Source organism: Oncorhynchus mykiss, chromosome 2, assembly GCF_057628025.1.
Source record: "Oncorhynchus mykiss isolate SJ-2025 chromosome 2, ASM5762802v1, whole genome shotgun sequence".
NCBI classification, from domain to species: Eukaryota; Metazoa; Chordata; class Actinopteri; order Salmoniformes; family Salmonidae; genus Oncorhynchus; species Oncorhynchus mykiss.
Genome location: NC_143023.1, coordinates 83442995 through 83468586, shown reverse-complemented (window position 1 = coordinate 83468586; position 25592 = coordinate 83442995). Strand labels below are relative to the sequence as shown.

General features: G+C 42.3%; 1 pseudogene across 1 annotated transcript in view; it reads right to left on the bottom strand.

Moving 5' to 3' along the window:
• The window catches only part of LOC110502224 (neural-cadherin-like), a 105921-nt pseudogene that overhangs the window by 58144 nt on the left and 22185 nt on the right, over nt 1-25592 (bottom strand). Inside the window, exons 7-16 of the transcript XR_016490523.1 lie at nt 20523-20665; nt 17251-17423; nt 16134-16302; nt 14164-14334; nt 13685-13857; nt 13246-13413; nt 12656-12905; nt 10366-10493; nt 9849-10035; nt 4431-4574 (exon numbers count right to left, since the gene is read on the bottom strand). The product of XR_016490523.1 is annotated as a neural-cadherin-like (transcript). The remainder of the gene's footprint in view (nt 1-4430; nt 4575-9848; nt 10036-10365; nt 10494-12655; nt 12906-13245; nt 13414-13684; nt 13858-14163; nt 14335-16133; nt 16303-17250; nt 17424-20522; nt 20666-25592) is intronic.

Here is a 25592-nt window from a genome sequence, read left to right as displayed (position 1 = left end):
ATGGACAATGACCCCAAGCATACTTCCAAAGTTGTGGCATAAAGGCTTAAGGACAACAAAGTCAAGGTATTGGAGTGGCCATCACAAAGCCCTGACCTCAATCCTATAGAACATTTGTGGGCAGAACTGAAAAAGTGTTTGAGAGCAAGAAGGCCTATCAACCTGACTCAGTTCCACCAGCTCTGTCAGGAGGAATGGGCCAAAATTCACCCAACTTATTGTGGGATGCTTATGGAAGGCTACCCGAAACATTTGACCCAAGTTAAACAATTTAAAAGCAATGCTTCCAAATACTAATTGAGTGTATGTAAACTTCTGACCCACTGGGAATATCACATAAGAAATAAAAGCTGAAATAAATTAACATCTATGAACATTTGAACATCTAGGCCATGTTCTGTTATAATCTCCACCCGGCAAAGACAAAAGAGGACTGGCCACCCCTCATAGCCTGGTTCCTCTCTAGGTTTCTTCCTAGGTTCTGGCCTTTCTAGGGAGTTTTTCCTAGCCACTGTGCTTCTACACCTGAATTGCTTGCTGTTTGAGGTTTTAGGCTGTGTTTCTGTACAGCACTTTGAGATATCAGCTAAGAAGGGCTTTATAAATACATTTGATTTGATTTAAAGTTCCTTGGCGTCCACATCACCACCATTCTACCTTTCTACCTACCTAAATCATTCTCTCTACTATTATTCTGGCATTTCACATTCTTAAAATAAAGTGGTGATCTTAACTGACTTAAGAAAGGGAATTTTTACTAGGATTAAATGTCAGGAATTGTGAAAAACTGAGTATAAATGTATTTGGCTAAGGTGTTTGTAAACTTCGACTTCAACTGTATATACAGTACCAGTCAAAGGTTTGGACACACCTACCTAAGAGTTTTTCTTAATTTTTTACTATTTTCTACATTGTAGAATAATAGTGAAGCCATCAACACTATGACATAGCACATATGGAATCATTTAGTAAGCAAAGAAATATATATTTTAGATTCTTCAAAGTAGCCACCCTTTGCCTTGATGACAGCCTTGCGCACTCTCGGCATTCTCTTAACCAGCTTCACCTGGAATGCTTTTCCAGCAGTCTTGAAGGAGTTCCCACATATGCTGAGCACATGTTGGGTGCTTTTCCTTCACTCTGCTGTCCAACTCATCCCAAACCATCTGAATTGAGTTGAGGTTAGGTGATTTTGGGGTCCAGGTCATCTGATGCAGCTCTTCTTCTTGGTCAAATAGCCATTACACAGTTTAGAGGTGTGTTGGGGCATTGTCCTGTTGAAAAACAAATAATTGTCCTACTAAGAGCAAACCAGATGGAATGGTGTATCACTGCAGAAACTGTGGTAGCCATGCTGGTTAAGTGTGCCTTGAATTCTAAATAAATCACTGACAGAGTCACCAGCAAAGCACCCCCACACCATCTCACCGCCTCCTCCATGCTTCACGGTGGAAACCACACATGCGGAGATCAGCCATTCACCTACTCTGCATCTCACAAAGACACAGCGGTTGGAACCAAAAATCTCAAAATTGGACTCATCAGACCAAAGGACAGATTTCCACCAGTCTAATGTCCATTGCTCATGTTTCTTATACCAAGCAAGTCTCTTCTTATTATTGGTGTCCTTTAATAGTGGTTTCTTTGCAGCAATTTGATCATGATCCTGATTCACGCAGCCTCTGAACAGTTGGTGTTGAGATGCTGCTGTTACTTGAACTCAGTGAAGCATTTATTTGGGCTGCAATTTCTGAGGCTGGTAATTAATTTATCCTCTGCAGCAGAGATAACTCTGGGTCTTCCTTTCCTGTGGTGGTCCTAATGAGAGCCAGTGTTATTTCATAGTGTTGATGTCTTCACTGTTATTCTACAATGTAGAAAATAGTTTTAAAAAATAAAGAAAAACCCTGGTTGTGTCTAAACTTTTGACTTGTACTGTATATCCATTGATTCTTGAAGAATATAACTTATAAATGCCTCATGAGCTTAGTTCAACTGTCACAATCCATGCAAACCCAAAATATGAGCTTGTTTTACTCCAATGTTTGTAATCATTGTAAATGTAAACAAACACTTTATAGCTTCATAACATGGTTAAAACAATAATTTTCATATCATGGATGGTCAGTCCTTGCATCCATACTGTAGCTCTGTCTACTAATCTGAGAATGGTTATATTTCTTCAGTCCCACCCCTCAGATTTTAACCATAACAGTGGCGGGGTGCCCATTTTGTTATTGTTACATTTGTAGATTTGCCCTTTAAAGAGCTGCATATTATCAAGATATCAAAGTGTCACGAACAAAAGGTAAACAATTGCCCTATAGCAAATGCAGCATATGACAAAATTCCCCAAACAGCGTGCCCAACGAAAGAAAGGCACCCTTTGTGAAAATGTCCTCTTTTTTTATTAGTTTTCTTAAATATTTTTCAGATTTGCACTCTCAAAATCACACTTTCTAAAGATATTTTTTTTTTATTGTAATTTGATGTTCTAAGTCCACAACAATGCTTAAACCACGTCATGGAACCATTTTGGAGGTCTGGGAAAATGGAGTATTTTTGTAATAATAATGTATTCTTTTTTTGTTTTTTCTCAATCAGATTTGTTGGACCTGGCTCCCCAGTGGGTGGGTCTGTGTCCACCCAGGCCCACCTATGCCTACGCCCCTGATGCAAACAGGGCATGATGACTGAATTGTGCATCACAAAAAGCCTACAGCATCAACCAAGACTGAAGATCATACTTTTTCAATACCTGGTTTACATACCCATTGTTGCCTTAGTTAGAATTTACTGGTAGATATCATGAGTTGAAACATCTTTCCTACCTACCCTGCAGGCTACCGATGTCATTCTTCTGTGAGCTGCTCCATGTCAAAACCAGTTGAGAGCTGTGTGCTCTTGCTGCCTGCAGATGATAGTCAGTTGAAACTAGGCTGTGTGCGGTGTGCATGTGAATATATTTCACATGGTTTGCAAATGTTTGAGCCACTGCGCAAACATGTCTATACTAGATATAAAGACTGCAGGTATTACTGTTTCAAGAAAGAATTGTATATATTTGGCCTGGCAAAGCGGTTTTATGCGCTTACTGAATGGAAGTTGATAATTACACGTTTCTTACTCTGCTGGTCTCGGGTGGTCTCTGGAAGAAATGACGAGTCCTCACTGTCCGAGACCGAGTCAAGACCAAGTACAAATGTATCTGACACTGAGACAAGACCAAGACACTCAAAATGTGGTCTTGAGACCAGACTCGAGACAGGTTGAGTACTACAGTATAGCACTTTTTATGTAGCCTACTTTTGGCCAGCTAACCACCGATCAAGCAACATTATGGACTAAACGTTCAAATCCTGTTGCTGACAGATTATTTTGCTGGAACAATATAGGTCAAATTAAGATCCTACATCTGTATGTCACTATGAGGGTTGAGAAATCAATGAGGAAGTAGATCTCCAGTGTGTGTCCATGGAGACCGCCCTGTGGGCTAATTTAGCCAGATAAAATAGTCCTATGGATATTTCATGACTCCCCTTTAAACCAGTCTGTTGTGTTAAAGGAGCTACAAACCCAATGAAAATACTAGTCTAATCTCTGCTATTAACATAAATCAGCAGACAAAGTGCTCCCTCAGGGCTTTCCTATAAGCTTCTAGTTGAGCCCATGTGTGGATAAAAAAAAGACAGATTGGGTTTAGGCTCCTTTAAATGCTGGGGGCTGGTGTTGTCTGGTTGTTCATCTTGGCTTGGTTGCAGCTAGTGCTAAATAGGCTACCCTATAAACTAAGCAGCACCAACCCCCGCTTGCGATAAATACTTGATTAACAACCCAAAACATAGCTGATATTACAGAGAGTGTTGCCGCTGTACAGGGGATAAACTGGTTTATCACACCAAATCCCACCCACCTACTGTACTGTGCAGGAGAAGTGTGTCTGTCTTTTCAGAACATATGTAGTGTTGCATTACTTGACTATTAAATGGCTGCGTCTTAATGTAGCATGGTGCTCAGCTTCTCTCGTCTCAGCATGATTCCAGCAGAGCTACATCCAGATGGGGAGATGGCACTTGTGGTGTGTCATTTTGGAACATTTTAACCCTTCAATGCCCGCATTGTCTCTAAAACTAGACGAGTCTAGGTTTGGGAAAAATGTAATTCTGTGATTGACAGTTACCTCTGCCCAAAGTCTAATGTCTTACCAATGACAGTTTTGGCCCTGCACAGAATGTGAAAAATGTACTTTTCCCTCAACTTTTTCATGAAATGTTATACCTGTGCCAGGTTACCTGCCTCACTGGCTTAACATGCACTCCTGAGAAAAAAATGCATGTTACACATTCACTAATTTCACTGCCATTAGTGCAAAAGTGCCATCACTGGTGGAAATTCTTGGGCTTCGCTGCTCTCTCTCTTTTCTTCCATACCTTCATCTTCGTCATTAGCACTGACAGTGACAACAGCCAGGCCGATATCTGCATCCTCGTCAACCCCAACTTCATAGAGGCGCTGAGCAAAGACGGGTTTGTTATCGTTCACGTCGCTGATGAAAACCCGCACATATGCTGTGTCTGCAAGAAGAACGACAAGCAAGAGAGAGATTAAACACCATACAGCTACAACTCGCTCTGTCGTCCTCCTCTCTCTCATCTCATCCTTACACTTCTCTTTCCATCTCTTCCAATCCCTCTTTTCATCAGAGGATGTTGTCAGTCAGTGTGAGCCAATGACACTCTTGTGGGTAGCGAAGCACTTAACCTAATGTAATGTGCCTCACTTGACATGCAAATCAGAAATAATGTTATTGTCAACAAGGTGTTCGGGATTACAGAAAGTATTCAACCAGAGTAGATGGTTCACTGTTTTAGCCAGGTAACATTTTGGCAGCAAAAAACTTCCTCGGGAACAGACTTTTCTGAAATAAAAAAAGTTGAAGAACCTATCCACTTCTCCTCTGGGATGGCAAGTGTTTACATCTCTGTCTGTCTGGTTCCCTTTTCACACCATTCCTTGTCTTTAACTCGTACATAGATATATTTAGCTAAATACATTTTGTGACGTGTTTGGCAGATGTGATAGGCTCAGTAGGTAGGAACATGGCCATGTACTGCTATTTTTCTGTCTGCATTCCCTTGCACTCTCTCTCTCCCTCCCTCCTTCCAGGGGTAAACCCGACAGACAGATAGTATTTACTAAGGAGATGAGCCCTTCTGCTGGTGCAGATATGTGGTAGAAGACAGCGCTAACACAGCGCTAAGGTTCATTTGGAAATGCTAAGCAGCCCCCTCACATCCCCTAAAGAGAAGGCTTTGCTGTTCACCCTTACCCCTAATACCTTCTCCGCAAACATTTGTTAAAAACCCCTCACCCATAACGCAAACCTTCTTATAACATTACCTGCGATACCAAAACAGAATGCATTCTGTCATCATGTAGGACAAAGCCAAACAGAAATTCTGATTTCTGAACAGTCAATTGAGAAATTGAAAAATGTTTTGTAAAACGATGTACCACAACGCTCACAGCGTTTTTTTCTATAGGGAAGAGACAAGAGGCTGTCTGATTATGCTTGTTCTCGCAGGAGGAAAATGAATAGAATGCACTAGGCAATTCTTGTCTATGTAAAACAATGTGCATAGTGCATGAATTCATTTTTAGTTTTGATTGATTTACGTTTTTTCCAGATGAGGGATGAGAAGAGAATCCTCCAGCCCATTGGGTATCTCACTATACCCCCATGTGCCATGTCTTGAAATATGCAGAGAGACAGATTAAAAGTATGTTACATTGTAATACTTCTGACAGCCAATTTTCTGGCTCTGCCCAAAACTTCTGGACCTTATAGCATTCCCAGAAAGCATAGATTATTAAGTCATATATTCATTTTACACATAAGACATGGCTCTGCCATTGTGCTGCAGAATTTGTGGATAATAAATTCGATATATTAGTTTACTCTGGATTAAGTGTACATTTTAGTTAACTGTAATTTCATTAGGTATGCTTCAACTTTCCCTCCATCTTGTTCAAATTGGTCTGCCATGTAGTACACTTCTGTCTATAGCTAACATGAGCTGTTCAGTATGTGTGGGTAATCCTTTCTACCGTTGCATTTCTGAAAGGTATCACTAACAACAACAAATGTGTTGCTAAGGCGCTCCACCTTCTGGAGGATCAAGTTTTGAACTCAGTGGATTACCCAGTGGAAGCAAAGTATGATCGCTAAGGAGAAAATTCATGCGTATGATTGCAAATGCGTATGGAGTCGAAAAGAGAACACAGAAGGCTGTGTTGAATTAAACACCTGTCTATGGATTACAACATTAAACTAAGGGCAACCATGGCATCTGTGACAGGGAGGGAAAAGCGTTCAAAATATGTATACGGTAAGAGAGTCTAGCTAGATATTATATTATGCATTTCTAATTTTGTCAGAAAGTCAATTTCATTGCAAGTTAAAGCGTACTGTTAAGTAGCTAGCTAACCTTAGCTGGCTGGCTAGCTAACATTACGTGTATTATCTGTGTAGTAATATTATTCATATCTCAGAGCCATTTGCATTTCTAGTTATAGCCTAATGTTAGCTAGCTAGCTAACATTGAACCTAGTAGTTGGTTAGCTTTAGCTACTGTATGTGTACATTCATGCAGGGAAGTAACGTTAAGAGTTGGGATTGGTTCATTGTTTATCTAGCTAGCTAACTACATGTCTAAACAAAAGACTCCACTAGGCAAGTAACCATTTCACGGTACCGTTTACACCTTCTGTATCCTGTGCATGTGACAAATAAACCTAGTTTTTATTTGATATAGTTTGTGTTTATCAGAGATGGTAATGTGAAGAACAACATGACCTGCACCAATGTCAAATTAGGATATAACGTTAGGCCAATGACACAGTGTCCAAGTTCAAAAAATCTCAGGTAGAACGCCCTGCTTTTGTATCACAGCCGGCCATGACTGGGAGACCCATGAGGCGACACACAATTGGGCCGGCATCATCCAGGATAGGCAAGAGTTTGGCCGGACGGGATGTCCTTGTCCCAACGCGCTCTAGCAACTCCTTGTGGTGGTCCGGGCGCCTGCAAGCTGACTTGCGTCACCAGTTATACGGTGTTTCCCCCAACACATTGGTGCGGCTGGGTTCCGGGTTAAGCGAGCAGAGTGTCAATAAGCAGTGTGGCTTGACAGGGTCGTGTTTCGGAGGACGCATGGCTCTCAACCTTCACCTCTCCCGAGTCCATATGGGAGTTGCAGCGATAGGACAAAACTGTAACTACCAATTGGATATCATGAAATTGGGGAGAAAAAGGGGGAAAAGTACAAAATAAAATAATATACACTACCGTTCAAAAGTTTGGGATCATTTAGAAATGTCCCTGTTTTTGAAAGAAAATCATTTTTTTTGTCCATTAAAATAACATAAAATCGATCAGAAAGACAGTGAAGACATTGTTAATGTTGTAAATGACTATTGTAGCTGGAAACGGCTTTTATGGAATATCTACGTAGGCGTACAGAGGCCCATTATCAGCAACCATCACTCCTGTGTTCCAATGGCACGTTGTGTTAGTAAATCCATGTTTATCATTGTAAAAGGCTAATTGATCATTAGAAAACCCTTTTGCAATTATGTTAGCACAGCTGAAAACTGTTGTGCTGATTAATGAAGCAATAAAACTGGCCTTCTTTAGACTAGTTGAGTATCTGGAGCATCAGCATTAGTGGGTTCAATTACATGCTCAAAATGGCCAGAAACAAATAACTTTGTTCTGAAACTCGTCAGTCTATTCTTGTTCTGAGAAAGGAAGGCTATATATCATGATTAGTAGAAAGCAAATTACAGACTCCTCTTTAAATTTAACCCTCTCTCCACTGGGATTCTCTGCCTCTAACCCTATTACAGGGGCTGAGTCACTGGCTTACTGGTGCTCTTCCATGCCGTCCCTAGGAGGGGTGCGTCACTTGAGTGGGTTGAGTCACTGACGTGATCTTCCTGTCTGGGTTGGCTGCTCCAGTTTCAACTGTTCTGCCAGCGGCTATGGAACCCTGACATGTTCACCGGACGTGCTACCTGTCCCAGACCTGCTGTTTTCAACTCTCTAGACAGCAGGAGCAGTAGAGATACTCTGAATGATTGGCTATGAAAAGCCAACTGACATTTACTCCTGAGGTGCTGGCCTGTTGCACCCCCGACAACCACTGTGATTATTATTATTTGACCCTGCTGGTCATCTATGAACATTTGAACATCTTGGCCATGTTCTGTTATAATCTCCATCCGGCACAGCCAGAAAAGGACTGGCCACCCCTCATAGCCTGGTTCCTCTCTACGTTTCTTCCTAGGTTTTGGCCTTTCTATGGAGTTTTTCCTTGCCACCGTGCTTCTACACCTGCATTGCTTGCTGTTTGGGGTTTTAGGCTGTGTTTCTGTACAGCACTTTGAGATATCAGAAGGGCTTTGTAAATACATTTGATTTGATTTGATTTGATACTCCTCCCTTCACAGTACAGAGCACAGTACTGGCTCTAACCGGAATAGAAAGAGGAGTGGGAGGCCCCGGTGCACAACTGAGCAAGAGGACAAGTACATATTATATATAATATAACATGATTCACCATTAATTTCTATTAGGCACAAAAATAATCTTAAACAATCCAAACAAACAGCAAATGCATCCAACATATTTATAGAGTCACACATATATATATAATATAATGCCCTGCTTTCATTTCATCACACTTACAACCAAAAGCTATTTTCTGCAATTATCTCGCCATTAACTTGTAAATATTGATCTTGTTGTGAGTTTATTTCCCTGTAATAATGAATAAAAATTTGCTGAAGTTAAGATTTTGTCAGCTATAAGATATGGCCATTATTTGAACTTCACATTAACTAACTAGCTAACAAGCTAGAAACGAACCAAAACATTGTTTAGAAAGTTTATTTTAGTTGCCTGGTTTGCTAGATTGACATACAGTATACTAAATTCATTTTTAAATGGATGGGTATATTGGTTTTAAAATACACCAGTTATGCTATTTTGGACCACCCGGCTACTGATGTCATGCAGCCTGTCATTTTTGTGTTTATACTTTTTCATAACGACAATGACAAGTTTGATGGTGGACGACAATAAAATGTTCATAATGTCACTGCGACAACTTTATACAGACATGTCGATAGACGTTGTATAAACCAGCCTTTAGTCTAGAAATCTTTGGTTGTTTTGTACACTAGAGTACTCACTCTGTTTAGCACATGGCCTCACATGTGAATCATTAAAAAGATGGGTGGGGCTAAGGCTTAAGATGGTGGGCATGATGCTGAATGGGTGTAGACAAAAAAAGAGCTCTCTAGTAGGTATACCAAAACATTCAAGGGACATTTCCTCAAAAGTGGGGTTAGAAGATTATAAACTTTCAAAGCAGAATTACTTTTCCATTGTTCTGCTGTACTGTATGTACTGTATGATATACCATTTTCTAGCTCTTAGTCTCTACTTTTATCCAACATAAAAAACACAATTTCATATTTTGCTACGTAAGACCGATCCGAGCAGGTCGGTCACATACTGTATACCAAACTGGAAAAAAACAGACTGAAACAGGGAGGGAGTAAGTGAACTTAGAAACTTGTTTTTGTTACCCATTGCAAACCTTTTTGCCACGTTGTGCCCTAATAAATACAACCCAGCCATCACCAGAAAAGAGTGCCTTGGTCCTCCTTTCTTTTTGATGACCAATAAACCCCTTTTTCCAAAGAGCACCTTCTATCGACCAAAATGTACTATTGTGTACCTTAGTAGCGCTTCCCTTCCTCCTCTTACTACCAGCTCTCACCAGAGTTGGGCTGTTTGTTCCTCCCAGGCCGTGCTGACTCCATGCCGTCTTCAGACTGAACCTCCAGTAGGTAGGATCCCTGCGCCTCGCGGTCAAACACAGCCTCTGTATATATGGAGCCCAGCTCTGGATCTACACGAAATAGACGGTGGTCCCCACTACTGTCACTCAAGAGGGAGTAAGTGATCTATAGGGCCACGACAGAGTACAATTAATGATGGTTCCCATATTAAGAAGTGAACACATTACAGAAATGTGATGAGTTCCTGATATGGATGCCTTATAGCATCATTCTATCACATCCTTGTGGTCAACGACTGTTCATAGAAACTAGAGTCACTGCAACATAATCCTTATATATATAAGTTCTCCTTCACAGTCGTATGGTCAAAGCCACACAGGCAGAATAACACACAGTCCCAACCACTTGACCACCACAGCTATGTGATATTAAGTTATGGATGGGTGAATGGATGTTGTGTTGTGCTGTGTTAGATGTTGCAGATGTGCCACTCACCTGTCCATTGAAAGCCAGGTCCTTGTCTTGAGCAGACACCTGGAGGACCATGGTCCCCACCTTGGCTCCCTCCGTCACTGAAGCCTCATAGATGGAGGAGGTGAAGAATGGAACATTGTCGTTCACATCTAAGAGACAAGATTGAAAACATAATTATTTAGAAACTATATCCAGGACTCAAAATGAAAAATGTTCATTGGTATCACTGGTGCTCCCAACTTAAATAATTTAGGAGCACCACGGAATTTAGGAGCCCCAGAAAATAAGATTGTTTTAATTGATAGAGATACAGTCTACATTGGCCCTATATGAATTCTAGCTAATTACATGTTGTGCCCTAGAACCTAATATGTAACACTGTAAATACATTCAATTATTATAATAGCTAAAATGTTGATACTGTACTGTACCTGTCATTGAACTTACAAAGTCATTTGTGGAATATCAGGTTTCTACATTGTGTAAAAGCACTATTTTCCTACTGAGACGCATTATTACATTGATAATTGTACATTGTCTCTTTAAAAATGTCAAATGTTTGACTACATGCAAGATATCTGTCATTCATTTATTGATATGATCATTGGTCTCCTGAAGAAGAAGCCATCCCTTTTCCTTTCTTTCTGTGCCCCCAAATGTTTGGATATACTGGTAAAGTTACCAGGGCCCGGTTTCCCGATAGCAATGGAATTTAGGCTTTTGAGTGTTTTAACAATGCAAATTTCCTATAAAGGCTGAAGCTGTAACATGCGTTTCCCAAAACATGTGCCAATACTGATAGGATCGAAAGAAAGGCAGCGCTGATCTCTGATCAGCTTTCTCCATTCAAATCTTACCTGAACATTATAATTATTTCACAACACTGATGACGGATCAGCTCATAGAGAGGCTGCAAATATTGAGGCGGCTTATTCTAATGCTTACCCAATAATAATGCACTTAATCACAGACTCATTTGGCACATCATTGCGCACATGTTGTTACACATCATGAAATATATTGAGGCAACAATTACAGACAGTGTAGCCTACAAACATAACTCAATTGACTGAACTTTACATTTCAATATGACTTACAGTGTCTTCAGAAATAATGTATACCACTTGACATATTGCACATGTTGTTGTGTTTCAGCCTGAATTCAAAATGGATTAAAAAATAATAATTCTCACCCATCTACACAAAATACCCCATAATCACAAAATGAAAACATGTTTTTAGAAATGTTTGCACATTTATTGAAAATTAAATACAGTAATATATCATTAATATACCTAAGTAACCACACAGTCAATACATGTTAGAATCATATTTGGCAGTGATTATAGCTGAGTCTTTCTTGGTAAGTCTCTAAGAGCTTTGCACACCTAGATTGTACAATTTTTGGCCAATATTATTTTCAAAATTCTTCAAACTGTCAAATTGCTTGTTGATCCTTGCTAGACAACCATTTTCAAGTCTTGCCATACATTTTCAAGCAGATTTAGGCCAAAACTATAACTCGCAACTATAACTCTGTCTTCTTGGTAAGCAACCTCAGTGTAGATTTTGCCTTGTGTTTTAGGTTATTGTCCTGCTGAAAGGTGAATTAATCTCCCAGTGTCTGGTGGAAAGCAGACAGAACCAGGTTTTCTTATAGAATTGGTTTGCACTTAGCTCCATTCCATTCATTTTTTATCCCCAAAACTCCCCCGTCCATAACAATTCCAAGCGTGCCCATAACATGATGCTGCCACCACTACACTTGAAAATATGGAGAGTTGTACTCAGTAACGTGTTGTATTGTATTTGCACAAACATAACACGTTGTATTCAGGACAAACAGTTCATTGTTGCCTTGTTGCAAACAGGATGCATCTTTTGGAATATTAGTATTCTGTACAGGCTTCTTTCTTTGTGTGCTGTCAATTATGTTAGTATTGTAACTACAATGTTGTTGATCCATCCTCACTTTTCTACTATCACAGCCATTAAACTCTGTTCAGTATTTAAGCTTTTCACTGACTTTGTGCTAATGGATGTATACAATTACAGATTTCAAAGAATAATGTTATATAATTATAGCTGAGAAAAAATAACGTATGAGTCATGGATCAATGTCAACAGAGGACAATAATGAATGCTTACAATTCACCCAGGGGCTGCTTTAACTTCCTCTGAAGTGACATTTTCACTTAGTCTCCCAGTGACATCAATTCATGACTGAGTAAAAAAAAATTGATGTTAAGTGGAAGTTAGGATTTGCCCCCTAGTGATGGGGCATTTGCATGGTGTCTGAGTTGAGACCTACCTGTGACATTGACATAGATGGTGGTGAATGCAGCCAGTGGTACCGCTGCTAAGTTCTGAGCCCGCACCCTCAGGGAGAAACTGGGCGTGGTCTCGTAGTCCAACGGCTCCGAAACCAGGATGGAGGCTGAGCCATCCTCGCGATTGGGCGACAGGTAGAAGCGCACGGGCATGTTAGTCTCCGGGACCACACCCTCCTCCAGGTTATAGGTCACCCTGGGGTCGCCTAGCAACGAGGTTGCTTTGATCGTCTGACAAAAACAGAACACAAACAATATTTTTTGGGGGGTAAATATGACAAAAACATTCAATGTTATACAATCTTATACACTCCGGTATGATATTGAGGTAATTTGTTTGTGGAGCAACAATTAGCGCTCATTGTCAAGTCAATTAGTGCTTACTGATTAAATCAGAGCGTGCAACCGAAAATGTAATCAACTAAAAAAAGTAATGAACATTTCTGCAAAAAAATGTACTAATGTGTATGCAGCCAGCAAACCAAATAGCTAAAAAAAAGGTACCCCCATATGCCATAATGAGATTGGCTTCCCATGCCACCCAGGCTGGTACCCGGACTGTTCCACGCACCACAATGGGAGTATCCCTGGCAGTGTTCTCTGGGATGACCACGCTGTAGCTGTCCTTTTCCCACTGCGGGGGCTGGTTCTTCACATTGGTAATGGTCACAGACATCTCTACAGATGTGCTGCGGTTCCCCCCGTCCGTGGCCATAATCTCCCGGGTAATGGAGGACCTCTGAAGTCAAAACAATAGCAAGGAAATATGATTCTGTCTGAAATACGGTTCATTTAGTTCATTAAGCCTGACATGGTCCAGTAAGTTTATGGGACTGTATTTTATACTGCTATATAGCTGTATCACCTGCCCTGATCAATTTTACCCTGCTTGAGCAAGATGCTGGTTGACCGGCTGAATGACTGACCTGTGACATGGGCTGGTTGACTGATGGTAGACTGACCTGTGATATGGGCTGGTTGACTGAATGGTTGACGTCTGGTTGACTGACCTGTGATATGGGCTGGTTGACGTACACCCAGCCGGTAACAGGGTTGACCCTCAGGTACTCAGGCTGCTCCTGGGATATGGAGTAGGTGACGGCAGCGTTGGTACCAAAGTCGTCGTCATGTGCCGCCACACGCAGGAAACTGGTGCCGATCATTGTGTCCTCTCTCAGAAAATCTATGAGAGACAGTAACAGACAAAATAATATCGGTCGGTCACAGGCTGAATCAGTAGACCACAAATCAATTGTTTACATACTTAAGTGTGTTTATGTATGTTTACATCTTTATGTATGGCAATACAGTTAAAGACATAATGGAAACATTATGATGAAAAGTAAAAAGGAACTATGCATAACGTACATAAACCCTTTTCGAATAGCTTTGGTTAATGGTCTATATCATTAAAATGAATGATTAGTCTGCCATCAACCATACGTATTATTAATATTATGTATTATCATATGTATACTACGACACTCACACTCGTAGCGTAGGTTCTCAAACTTGGGGCTGTTGTCATTCTGGTCCAGGATGATGACGTTGAGCTGACAGATCCCTATAAGGGGCTCCTCAGCCCAGTCTGTAGCCGTCACCGTGATGGAGTACTCTCTCTGACGCTCCCGGTCGAACCGCCGCGCTGTCACGATCACACCTGAGGTCAGAGGCCAAAGGTCATGACTAGACCCCTTGACTTTTCCTGTGGTAACTATGTGGCCATGAAATTGAGGAAAAACTCTGGGCACTAGTTTTAGACAAAAATGTCAGTCCTTAAGTTAGATTTTTCCTGGTCAGCTCATGTGGTCAGGAAAAACTCAAGGTTGTAGAGTGGCTTGTTAATATAATAGCTCTATTTGTCATGACATTATTGATTAACATATTGTTATACTTATCCTGAAACCATTTATAATTAATACAGGATATTGTTATACTACAAAACATGGTTATAGGACATAAATAAAGGTTAAGTATGAGGTGTTACACTTCATTTCAATGGGGCTCTTTGGATTACTGTACAGGTATAAGAGGTAATTTATCGAACGCTAACATTATTATTTTTTTTTAATGAAGAGTGTGAAGACTACATGGGAATTGTGGATTCTTGTAGATTCTTTTTCAGGTCAGTTTCAACTGTCATGTTGTAATCCCAATATGCTCACATCCTGCTTGACTATGGCTATGGCTATGGGGCTGTGACTATGGGTCTATGGGGCTGTGACTATGGGTCTATGGGGCTGTGACTATGGGTCTATGGGGCTGTGACTATGGGTCTATGGGGCTGTGACTATGGGTCTATGGGGCTGTGACTATGGGTCTATGGGGCTGTGACTATGGGTCTATGGGGCTGTGACTATGGGTCTATGGGGCTGTGACTATGGGTCTATGGGGCTGTGACTATGGGTCTATGGGGCTGTGACTATGGGTCTATGGGGCTGTGACTATGGATCTATGGGGCTGTGACTATGGGTCTATGGCTATCTCAACAAATACCACCACGGCGGCCTCCTGGGTGGCACAGTGGTTAAGGGCTGTGCCACCAGAAACTCTGGGTTCGCGCCCAGGCTCTGTCGCAACCGGCCGCGACCGCGTCCGTGGGGCAACGCACAATTGGCCTAGCGTCGTCCGGGTTAGGGAGGGTTTGGCCGGTAGGGATATCCTTGTCTCATCGCGCACCAGAGACTCCTGTGGCGGGCCGGGCGCAGTGTACGCTAACCAAGGTCGCCAGGTGCACGGTGTTTCCTCCGACACATTGGTGCGGCTGGCTTCCGGGTTGGATTCACGCTGTGTCAAGAAGCAGTGCGGCGTGGTTGGGTTGTGTATCGGAGAACGCATGACTTTCGACCTTCGTCTCTCCCGAGCACGTACGGGAGTTGTAGCGATGAGACAAGATAGTAGTTACTAACAATTGGATACCACGAAATTGGGGAGAAAAAGGGGTACATTTAAAAAAATATATATATATTTTTTTAAATCTGGAATTTTCAAAGCTGTTTAAAAGCACAGTCAACTTAGTGTATGTAAACCTCTGACCCACTGGAATTGTGATAGATTATTTCACTTATAAGTCACTATCTGTAAACAATTGTTAGAAAAATGACTTGTGTCATGCACACAGTAGATGTCCTAACCGACTTAAGTGTATGTAAACATCCGACTTCAACTGTATGTCGTTTAGATCATATTAGGACTCTGCTATGCAATGCAGTCCACTCCACCTCATGATACCCAGAAACAACACCTGTTATAATCTGACTGTTAATTCTCTAAGGACATACCATCTTCACAGTGGATCCCTGTGTACCCGGGCCCACACTGGCAGCTGAAGGAGTCCCACTGCCCATTACAGTGCCCCCTGGCGCCACAGACTGGTACACCTATGTTCATACAGTTCCCATCAGTCAGAGAGCAGCCTGGGGCTAACTGGACTGTGGGATCCTTGTCGACTGTACCTACCTGTGTCATGGTGGACTCTGAAGGCAGGTATGGCGCTGTCTCTGTGCATCAGGCCGTACTTGACCTTCCCATTGGCCCCCTCGTCTGCATCCACCGCGTGCACTTGTAATACGAAGGTTCCTGTGAGCTGGTTCTCCAACACGGACGCCTGCTCCCTGTACTGCTGACACTGAGAGAGGGAGGAAGGATGTGTGTGTGTGTGTGTGTGTGTGTGTGTGTGTGTGTGTGTGTGTGTGTGTGTGTGTGCGCGTGCGTGCGTGTGTGTGAGAGGGAGAGAGAAAGGGGGAATAACAAGTTAAAACGGATAGTTATAAACTACTCAATGTAGTCTATGTCTACATTTGTACAGTACACGTGATAGGACGGAGAATAGAGCAATGATATTCCTTTGTTTGAAGGTCCACCACCGCATCAAACCTCAGCCCACCCTGTCTTTCCCTGGTATCCTGTTTACTTTATCCCTCGATGAGTCTGCCCCAGAGAGACCTCTGTTTAATTAACACACATACAAGTCAAATACTCTCTCAGAGTACCGTCAAAGCACAGACACCCCACAGAGAGAGAGAGAGAGAGAGAGAGAGAGAGCGAGAGAGAGCGGGAGCGGGAGGGAGAGGAGCCAATATGCCAAACAGTAAACTATACATATTAGCAATATCAATGTCAAAGTATAAAAATATATCATAAAAATACCTAGGCTCTGGGTATTCAGGCATAAATTTAAATTTAGAAATATCAACTCGACACCTTCCAGCCATCTGCTGGACCGCATACCTTCATGGACTTTATGAACACGTCGCAGACCTAATTAAGGAGGAAGTTAATTTGACACGTATAGTATATCATGATGATACAGTACTTTTTTCATCAATGAATTCAAATCCCTGTGGAATACCTAAAGATAGCATGGGTGGACGGCTGGACACACTAATCAGAGCTCTGGGGGAAACATAAGGGGATACTGTAGGGAGACGGGGGAAGTGAGAGAGTGAGAGAGAGACGGACGGTCAGACAGACAGACAGACTAAGACATCGAAGGCTACCTAGAAGACAATTATTTTACTACTGCTGTTGTGTTACTGTGTATATAAAGGATTCATCCACAAGGCTTTTTTCTCACCTTCTCAAAGACGGGTTTGTTGTTGTTGACATCATCAACACCCACTATGACCCAGGCGGTGGCAGAGAGTGGGTGTGGCCCCCCGGAGGCGTTGTCGTCTGTAGCTGTTACATTGAGGACGTACTCCAGGCCCTGGAGCTTGGGAGCGGGGGTGAAGCGCAGACGGATCAACCCTAAAAAGATGAGAGACCAGAGTACCATTACAACCTTAGCAAAGGACCCCCACCTAGTGTTGGGGGTAGTAAAAAGTTACTTTTTAGTTTTGCTGCAGCCAGGTACATTGTAAATGTGACTTACTATCTCACAGGGTGATGCCAAACAACACCCTCTAACCATAACTCATGTAATGAAATACATGTCTTAACTTCTTGGTGACAGTATTTTCACGTCCGGATGAAATGCATGCCCAAATTCAACTGCCTGCTACTCATCCCCAGAAGATAAGATATGCATATTATTAGTAGATTTGGATGGAAAACACTCTGAAGTTTCTACGACTGTTTGAATCATGTCTGTGAGTATAACAGAACTTATTTAGCAGGCGAAACCCAGAGGACAAACCATTCAGATGTTGTTGTTTTTAGGTCACTCTCCTTTCAGTGGTTTTTCATTGGGAATCCAGATTTCTAAGGGACCTTCTTGCAGTTCCTACCGCTTCCACTGGATGTCACCAGTCTTTAGAAATTGGTTGAGGTTTTTCCTTGGTGTAATGAAAGTAGCCCTGTTCAGAACGAGGGTCGCTTGTCGTGTACTGTTAGATAGAGGCGCGTGACCAGAAAGCTAGCTACAGTTTGTTTTCCTCCTGTATTGAACACAGATCATCCCGTCTTAAATTTGATTGATTATTTACGTTAAAAAATACCTAAAGTTGTATTACAAAAGTAGTTCTGGCAAAGTTTACAGGTAACTTTTGAGATATTTTGAGATATTTTGTAGTCAAAAGTTGGAACCGGTGTTTTCTGGATCAAACGCGTCAAATTAATGGACATTTTGGATATATATAGACGGAACTAATCAAACAAAAGGACCATTTGTGATGTTTATGGGACATATTGGAGTGCCAACAAAAGAAGCTCGTCCAAGGTAAGGTATGAATTATACATTTTATTCTGAGTTTTGTGTCGCGCCTGCAGGGTTGAAATATGCTTTTCTCTCTTTGTTTACGGAGGTGCTATCCTTAGATAATAGCATCGTTTGCTTTCGCCAAAAAGCCTTTTTGAAATCTGACATGATGGCTGGATTCACAACAAGTGTAGCTTTAATTTGTATCTTACATGTGTGATTTCATGACAGTTTGATTTTTATAGTAATTTATTTGAATTTGGCACTCTGCATTTTCCCTGGCTTTTAGCCAGGTGGGATGCTAGCGTCCCACATATCCCAGAGAGGTTAAATATACCCCTGATGGTGCAGTTACATCCATTTTTAACCACATGTTTTTCTATTGAATTTCAGAACAGATCAACTTTTGAATGCCCCCAACTGTACTGTCACCCTGCTCAGCGGGGAAAAGGTTCTCATTCCCAAGGCTAGAAACCAGGCAGCACGCATGCACGTTTGATTATTCTCCCCTTGTCTTGCTTTTGCATAACAGGAAGGATGAAATAACAGATGAGAGGAGAACAGCATTTGAGTCAACTGTTCTCTCTGTCAACACCAACATCAATGGGTGCAAGATGAGCTACTTGTGATCTGGGGAAATTTCACTGAGGTAAAAGAGAGAGCGAGAGAGAGAGAGAGAGAGAGAGAGAGAGAGAGAGAGAGAGAGAGAGGGCGAGAGCAAAGGTGAGAGAGACAGAGACAGAGAGAGAGAGAGAGAGAGAGAGAGAGAGAGAGCACAGGACTTGTTGCTCTTGTTGTGGTATCATTCATCTCCCACTGTTCCTCGCAGATTAAAGACAACAAGCACGCACCCAAATGGGACAGGTGTTCTTTCACTCCACTCGTTCTGACTGTAGTCTCCTTATTTCTCTCTCATTGTCTTGGAGAAAGAGGTCTCTGCTTATACAGACAATGATTGTTAATCGAAAATGTCTAGACACAAAACTATTAATGATATAATATATTTCTCCGGTCTCATGTTGTTTTTTTCCCATACTGTATGTTTTCACCAAAAAGCTGTTATAAATTCAACAACAAAGAAAATAAGAAAAATAAGACAAAAAAAGACACATTGATGTTCTGGTCTACCCTATTTAAAGTGCTCTCTTAAAATAACAGAATGTATCATTTCAATAAGACACAACTGTGGTGGCTCCCTGGCTGTCTGTTCTCCTATTAAAGTACAGCTGCCTGCCTTTGGCATAATCTTTAAGATCAATGAGAAAGGGAGGACAGAGGAGAGGAGAAAAGAAGAGTAAACTCCAAGATGGGGGCTGGCAGTGTAGAAGCTGTAGATTGTGAGCTATGATTGAGCAACTCATGTGAAATTGAATTGAAAGGGTTGGTTAACAAATGTCACCCAGTCTGACAAATGTCCTGCTGGTTACGGATCAGAGGGTGAATAAAGAATGACAGATTGCACAGCCACAAAATACAGAGTACTCAGCAGATAACTATTTTCTATATGAGAGAATAAACTACCCTGAACAAAAATATTAACGCAACATCAAATCAAATAAATTGTATTGTCACCGGGACGTACTGGCAAATTCGGAGGGGCTTATGGTAGAGAAATTAACATTAAATTATCTGGCAACAGCTCATTGTGTTGTGTGACAAAACGGCACATTTTAGTGGCCTTTTATTTTCCACAGTACAAGGTGCACCTGTGTAATGATGATGCTGTTTCTTGATATACCACACCTGTCAGCATGATGGATTATCTTGGCAATGGAGAAATGCTCACTAACAGGGATGTTAACAAATTTGTGCACAACATTTGAAAGAAATTAGCTTTTTGTGCATATGGAAAATGTGTGTGATCTTTTATTTAGCTCATGAAACATGGGACCAGCACTTTCCATATTGTGTTTATATTTATGTTCAGTGTATGTTGGTAAATACAGTAATGTAGTTCTTTATATTTATGACTTCAATAACAAACAGACTGCGCTTCTATTGAAATTGCTGCATTTTCATCAACCTTGAGTGTCAAAAGTATTGACACAGCATAAAATAAGTACAAATCATTCCACATACAAAATAGGGCTCATTCTGTTAATAAGCAAGGACACGTATGGGCAAGAGTTATACCTGTATATTAGGAATGCTATGAAAGCCCAAGGAGAAAATGTAAAATGTAAATTATAAAGTAACAAAGTAAGTGTCACCTTTCTGGCTGTCGATGACAAAGTTGCCCTCCTCGTTGCCAGCTGTAATTGAGTACACTATTCCATCACCATCCGGGTCCTTAGCCAGTACCGTGGCAACGAGAGTGTTGGGGCCTGCATCCTCAGAGACAAAGGTCCGATAGCTGGTGAGGGATAGGAGAAAATCATTATGTGTACAACAACAATACAGACAATAGCAAACAGGCCTGATTGCACACACACATCAGGTCAAATCAAATAGGTTTGTCACATGCACCAAATACATCATGTGTAGACCATACCGTGAAATGCTTACTTACATACCCTTAACCAACAGTGCAGTTCAAGAAATAGAGTAATAGAAAATAGTTACAAAATAAACTAAAGTAAAAATGTGTACATGTAGGTAGGGGTAAAGTGACTATACGTAGATAGTAAACCGCGAGTAGCAGCAGTATAAAACCAAAGGGCGGGGGGGTCAATGTACATAGTCCAGTTGGCCATGTGATTAATTGTTCAGCAATTTTATGGCTTGGGGGTAGAAGCTGTTAAGGAGCCTTTTGGACCTAGACTTGGCGCTCCGGTACCGCTTCCCTTGCGGTAGCAGAGAGAACAGTCTATGACAATTATTTGGGCCTCTGACACCACCTAGTATATACTGTAGGTCCTGGATGTCAGGAAGCTTGGCCCCAGTGATGTACTGGGCTGTACGCACTACCATCTGTAGCGCCATCCAGGCGGTAATGCAACCGGTAAGGATTTGTTTCATGGTGCAGCTGGGGACCCATGCCAAATCTTTTCAGTCTCCTGAGGGGAAAAGGTGTTGTCGTGCCCTCATCACGACTGTCTTGGGGTGTTTGGACCATGATAGTTTGTTGGTGATGCACCAAGGAACTTGAAACTCTCGACCTGCCTCAATCCAGCCCTGTAGATGTTAATGGCAACCTGTTCGGCCCTCCTTTTCTTGTAGTCCATGATCAGCTCCTTTGTCTTATTCACATTGAGGGAGAGGTTGTTGTCCTGGCCCCACACTGCCAGGTCTCTGACCTCCTCCCTATAGGCTGTCTCATCGTTGCCTACCACTGTTGTGTCATCAGCAAACTTAATGATGGTGTTGGAGTCGTGCTTGGCCACACAGTCGTGTGTGAATAAGGAATACAGGAGGGGACAAAGAATGCACCCTTGAGGGGCCCCTGTGTTGAGGATCTGCGTGGCAGATGTGTTGTTGCCTACCCTTACCACCTGGGGGTGGCCCGTCAGGAAGTCCAGGATCCAGTTACAGACTGAGGTGTTCAGTCCCAGGGTCCTTAGCTTAGTGATGAGCTTTGTGGGCACTATGGTGTTGAACGCTGAGCAGTAGTCAATGAACAGCATTCTCACATAGGTGTTCCTTTTGTCTAGGTGGGAAAGGGCAGTGTGGACTGCGATTGAGATTGAGTCAACTGTCAATCTATTGGGGCGGTATGCAAATTGGAGTGGGTCTAGGGTTTCCGTGATGATGTGGTTGATATGAGTTATGACCAGTCTTTCAACACACTTCCTGGCTACCGACGTGAGTGCTACGCGGCGGTAGTCATTTAGGCAGGTTACCTTCGCTTTCTTGGGCACAGGGATAATGGTTGTCTGCTTGAAACATGTACGTATTACAGACTCGGTCAGGGAGAGGTTGAAAATGTCAGTGGAGACACTTGCCAGTTGGTCAGCGCATGTTCTGAGTACATGTCCTGATAATCAGTCTGGCGTCACGGTCTTGTGAATGTTGACCTGTTTAAAGGTCTTACTCACATCAGCTACGGAGAGCGTGATCACACAGTTGTCCAGAATAGCTGGCGCTCTCATGCATGCTTAAGTGTTGCTTGCCTCGAAGCTCGCATAACAGGCATTTAGCTCGTCTGGTACACTAGGCTCACGTCACTGAGCAGCTCACGGCTGGGTTTCCCTTTGTAGTCCGTAATAGTTTGTGAGCCCTGCCACATCCAACGAGTGTCAGAGCCCTTGAGGGCATGGTGGGATTTCTTATAAGCGTCCGAATTAGTGTCCCACTCCTCTCCCCTTTAGCTCAGTGTGGATGTTGCCAGTAATCCATGGCTTCTGGTTGGGATATGCACGCACGGTCACTATGGGGACGAAGTCGTCGATGAACTTACTGATGAAGCCGGTGACTAAGGTGGTATACTCCTCAATGCCATTGTATGAATCCCGGAACATATTCCAGTCTGTGCTAGTGAAACAGTCCTGTAGCATAGCATCCACGTCATCGGACCACTTCCGTATTGAGCGAGTCACGAGTACTTCCTGCTTTAGTTTTTGCTTGTAAGTAGGAATCAGGAGGATAGAATTATGGTCAGATTTGCAAAATGGAGGGCGAGGGAGAGCATTGTATGCATCTCTGTGTGTGGAGTAAAGATGATCAAGAGTTTTTTTCCCCTCTGGTTGCACATGTGACATGATCGTAGAAATGAGGTAAAACGGATTGAAGTTTCCCTGCATTAAAGTCCCCGGCCACTAGGCATTTTCTTGTTTGCTTATGGCCTTATACATCTCGTTGAGTGAGGTCTTAGTGCCAGCATCGGCCTGTGGTGGTAAATAGACGGCTACAAATAATATGGATGAAAACACTCTTGGTAGATAGCATGGTCTACAGCTTATCATGAGATAGTCTACCTCAGGCGAGCAATACCTCAATACTTTTTTAATATTAGACATCGCGCATCAGCTGTTAGGCACACCAGACGTAGCTGTTCTATCCTGCTGATGCATGGGAAACCCTGCCAGTTCTATATTATCCGTGTTGTCATTCAGCCACAACTCAGTGAAACATAAGATATTACAGTTTTAAATGTCCCGTTGGAGGATCATCTTAAAGATGTCTGTCTGTGTGTGGAGATGCACGCATACACACACACACACACACACACACACACACACACACACACACACACACACACACACACACACACACACACACACACACACACACACACACACACACACACACACACACACACACACACACACACCGTGTACTGTACAGACTGTATCAAGCACATAGTCAAAGAATCAGCAGAGTTATGAGCCTGGCTTCACCTGCCACTTTGATTTAACTACTATGAGCCGGCCAAAGACAAATTATCATGTTTGCTGGGATGTTGAACTCATCCCTTTCACAGTGCCAGCCCACTCTGTGACATTTGATCAGTGCCTTTTAAAATGTCAACAGTGATTTGCTTGCTGTGTGGTGTTGGAAACTGGGATAGCCAAGCCAGGAACAAGAAACTAATAGACTGGTGAAGTGGGATGATGGGGTAGAGAGGCTTGTTCACTTGTTTGGTAGAGGATTGGAGAGAGGGTGGGGAGGGGGTTGGTGGGAAAACCATGCTTAAGGGGGAGGAGAAAAAACTTCAAAGTTAAATGACACGGGCAGTGATATGTGGAAGAGAGAGAGGTACAGAGGTATAGAAAGAGAGAGAGAGAGGGAGAGAGATGGAGAGAGAGAGAGAGAGAGAGAGAGAGAGAGAGAGAGAGAGAGAGAGAGAGAGAGAGAGAGAGAAAGAAATAATAGACAGGAGTATAATGTAAGAAGAGTAGCAGAGTTTGAGTGAGTTTAAGTTGACTCGTAAGCAGAATGCAAACCTGTGTGTGTGTTTGTTTGTGTGTCTCCGATGTGATTGATGGTTTTCAGAAGAACGCTGATGGGTGATTAATCTCCGCCAGCTGTGACAGTCGCCGTGGCAACATGAGTGACCTGTAATCTGTCATCCGGCTCAAAGGGCACTTCACGCGCCTCTAGACGGGACTGCTCAGGCATTTCTCCGCTGAGTATCACTCCTCCTATCCTCAATGTATCTCTTCCTCTTTCTCGCTGATCTAAGGAGACGATACCACACAAAACTTACCCTGTCTGTCGATTCAGTCTGATACCTAACACTTAGACATGAGAGGGCATCTTAGATGTGCTGGCGCTGTAGCGAAGTTCTCTGGCACATGACTGACAGTACAAGACCTGAGTCACTCAGAAGAGTTAATGCAGCCAGCAGATATGAAAATCGTCAAAAACTGTCACCCTCCTCCCTGTCAGCTTTCCAAAAACACCTTCACCCACTTTACACATGGTTCGCTCATTTTGATTCTAAGATACCTGTATGGTATTACCTCTCAATTGGGTAGGGTGTAATCTGTGTGTCACACACTGACCATAGTTTGCTTTGTATGTTTCTATGTTTTGTTTGGTCAGGGTGTGATCTGAGTGGACATTCTATGTTGGATGTCTTGTTTGTCTGTTTCTGTGTTTGGGCCTGATATGGTTCTCAATCAGAGGCAGGTGTTAGTCATTGTCTCTGATTGGGAGACATATTTAGGTAGCCTGTTTTGTGTTGGGTTTTGTGAGTGGTTGTCTCCTGTGTCAGTGTTTGTACCACACGGGACTGTTGCGGGTTTTCACGTTTCTTGTTTTGTAGTTTATTCATGTGTAGTTTCATTATTAAAGAACCATGAATTATAACCACGCTGCATTTTGGTCCGCCTCTCCTTCACAGGAAGAATCCCATTACACTGTGTGATGTTTGTTAGGTATAATTATGTGCAGTATATTGGGGCGGCAGGTAACCTAGTGGTTAGAGCATTTTGGCCAGTAACCGAAAGGTTGCTGGATCGAATCCCCAAGCTGACAAGGTAAAAATCTGTCATTCAGCCCCTGAACAAGGCAGTTAACCCACTGTTCCCCGGTAGGATGTCATTGTAAATTAGAATTTGTTCTTAACTGACTTGCCTAGTCAAATAAAGGTTAAACATAAAATATTAGTAACAAGTGTATCAATTGATCTTTTAAATCTGTCACTACTACTATATTATAGAAGAACTCTCCACCATACAGCTAAAATGGGAGCGGGATTATCCTGCTAAACTGGACTACTGATGGAGCGGGGGGGGTTAGTTCAATACTGATGGAGGAGGAGGGGGTTGTAGTTCAATACTGATGGAGGAGGGGGTTGTAGTTCAATTGTTATTGTTCTGTATTTTGTTATGCTTTAGGGAGGGTAGCTAATGCTTTTGCAACAGATGATGGGGATCCTAATGAAATCTTAAAGTACA